This window comes from Dendroctonus ponderosae, unplaced genomic scaffold (assembly GCF_020466585.1).
Source record: "Dendroctonus ponderosae isolate FM_Combo_2020 unplaced genomic scaffold, Dpon_F_20191213v2 Dpon_F_20191213_955, whole genome shotgun sequence".
Lineage (NCBI taxonomy): Eukaryota > Metazoa > Arthropoda > Insecta > Coleoptera > Curculionidae > Dendroctonus > Dendroctonus ponderosae.
In genome coordinates this window covers 1,914-4,813 of record NW_026019177.1, presented here as the reverse complement: position 1 = coordinate 4,813, position 2,900 = coordinate 1,914, and the positions used below count along the sequence as shown (strand labels likewise).

General features: G+C 37.3%; 1 long non-coding RNA gene across 1 annotated transcript; it reads right to left on the bottom strand.

Moving 5' to 3' along the window:
* Positions 1–470: 470 nt before the first annotated feature.
* LOC125505719 lies at positions 471–1,675 on the bottom strand. The gene is made up of 2 exons (XR_007282347.1): positions 1,440–1,675; positions 471–1,356 (listed from the first exon to the last, which is right to left on the bottom strand). It is a non-coding gene; the product is annotated as an uncharacterized LOC125505719 (long non-coding RNA).
* Between the last annotated feature and the right edge of the window lie 1,225 nt (positions 1,676–2,900).

The following is a 2,900-nucleotide window of genomic DNA, read 5'->3' as shown; positions in this document are numbered from 1 at the left end:
GAAACAGGCCTTTTAAAGTCTAATCCGACTGGACTCAAAATACGCTTCAGCCCGGTTTCAGGTACAAACCAATATTTATCATGGGCCAAAATAACAGGTGCCAAAAAATCACAGATACTTGGAACAGGTACGAGGTTGGAACAGCACACATGGAACCTGTGACTGAAAAATACTGGTTTGTGTCATACCTAGTTGCGATCGATTCAGGGCAACATCAAGCAGGGGAGTATTTTAAGCAAACTATTTTCAAATACAAATCTTTTAAAATTCCGTAAGTAAATGATTTTTGACTTACCTACGCCAACTAAATCTTTGACAGGTAAGCGAACAAAAATGGAAAATAATAAAGAAAATAAAAAATAAATAAAAGTAAAGACTTTTTCAGAAGGAGAGGACTGTCAAAGAAAGGCCAAATTGGAAATTTTCTTCACATTTTTCAAATGCGATCAACTATCTACAATTTAAAACAATTTTCCAAATTTAATTTTTATTGTCATTTACTAACGTATTTGTTATTAAGAACTTCTACTTTAATTCATATATATATATATATTTAAAGTTAGTTCTTCTTGGTATCCGGCAGTGCACTGGCTAGTTTGTGTATTCCTGAACATAAGCCATGTAATTTCTAGGAATACAACTTAGTCAGATCAACAGGACTTAATGAATCGGGACGATTTATAAAAGTTAAATTTACTAAAACCCCATTACAACTAGGGTCTGAAAATGGCCAAATACCAAGAGTCCTTTTTATGAGCTGCAATACAGCCACCTTTATTTGAAGCCATAATTTGCCATTTCGTCAACAAAAAAACCTGAGAAATATCACACTAACTCAAAACATCTGCCACTTTTCTACCAATCATCGCGTTGGGTGGGTGGGGACTTAGGCGGGACCTTCCCTTTCCCTTTTTAATTTACCAGCCAGAGAACGAATCGCATGGCAAAGTGGTCCCCTTCTTTCTGACCGTGAAGATAGGCAATCCTACCAGGAGGTTTTGTCTACTGGCTTTGAAAGTGTTCGATTTCGACTATCGCTCGCTATTTCTGAGCTCCTGGTCGGTGATGTCGGAAACATTACCGATGTTATTCAACTGTTTGTTGCTAGGCCATACGTCAGCAACCTCTGAAGTCACGTGAGCGAGTATTGGCCTCGTTCTCCTCGGTTTTCGTAATTAATTGGTAACCCTGAACGACGACGCTCTGTGTCTGTGTATGCGAGTGCTTTGTACTTATTGCTTTTACCAGTGGCGTTCGACTATTTTTAGTTTCATGAAAATACTTCTTGAYATTATCTASGTTGTTCTAATAGATGTCGCTCTCTCCCTCCGAATTTTTAGTTTTTTATTTTTTTGCCTGAAAGAACACTTCAAATTAAGCACTTACAGCGAACAAAATTCCTGGGTGGTCGTCCATAAATTAAGCCAAAACACACTTACAAGCTTTTGAAATTCGCTTTTCCAAAACCACTTATTTATGCTCGAAAATGGTTGAGGATCTTTTCTAACGTCRCCAATTGATTGAGGTTATCTAGCCCRTYGATAGTCAGATGGCGGATTATTTGTCTCTTTCGGGAATTCAACACAATGTGGTGTGCCACGTAGTTTTGAGTTGCTTTACTTTCGGTTAATTTTAAGTTCGTTTGTTTGTGCACAGCATGGTTAAAGTGATTTAAATGAAACTGTCAGTGTTGTGTCAGTTCATGTCAGTTTTAAAAAGTAAAAAGTCACAATTTGCGTTAGGTATTTATCTTCAACGCGCTTAAAATAGCTTTAAATATATTATTTTTAATAATTGAATAGTTAATTGATTTTAATTAACAGGACAGTAGGGTTACAGATTGATAGGGTAATTCCGGGAGAGATGAACCACCGCCTGAGATGGACCAGTCGGGTATTTTCGCCTGTACATGGTATAGGAAGAATATTTCAACGCTACCCCGTCAGCAAACGACTACCAGTTGCACTCCGATAGTAGCTTTGTGTGTAGTTAATTTTCGGGAGTGGCTTTATTGGTTTCTGCATTTACACATGGTAGAAATGTTTTTAACGGTATTTTGAAGGTGCTATTCTAACTAAAAGAAAGTTTTAAAATGCGATTTGTGGTTAAAAATGTATTGAATGGTATCCATTCTGGACAACGTAAATGATGTAAAAGCCGATTAATACATAGATTTTTTGTTCTTGGGTGGTCCGTCTATCCCTGAAATTTGGGATAGATGGACCAGAGTAAATCCGGACAGTTGAACGGGACGGTTTTTATTTTTCTGTTTTATACAATGCCTACAAAATACCAACAGAAGTTGAGCTCACTAAGAGCTAGATGGACCGAAGGGGATTTCAAAAATGCTGTAGAGGCTATAGATACAAAAACAATGGGGGTCAATGCCGTAGCCAGACACTTTATGATTCCCAAAGCTACTCTAATTACAAGAAAGCCGTGGGGAAAACAAAAAAACTGGCTCATTGAGTTCTTCGCCTACTTTAGGAGAAGAAAATGAAGCGACGATATTAGCACATGTAAAAAAGCTGCAAAAATTTGGTTTTGCCCCAACACGGAATGATATGCGACATATGACGTTTGCTGTTGCTGAACAGTTACCGTTGAAGCATCGTTTTAACGCAATCACAAAAATGGCATAATACGACTTGCTACATATTTTCCTAAGCCGTCATTCAGATCTTAGCATAAGAATTGCTGAAGGTGTTTCATGCGTCGTGTACAAACTTTGAAAATATGTGCAATGAATGTCGCAAAAAAACTTATTAATTAAAAAATTTATTAAGTTTAATTTTGTTCATCATTTCATACGGTTCATCTCTCCCTGTGTGATCCAACTGTCCCAAATTGGTGGTTCAACTATCCCGCAGATTTCGGGTTAGTTGGACCACATAACAATT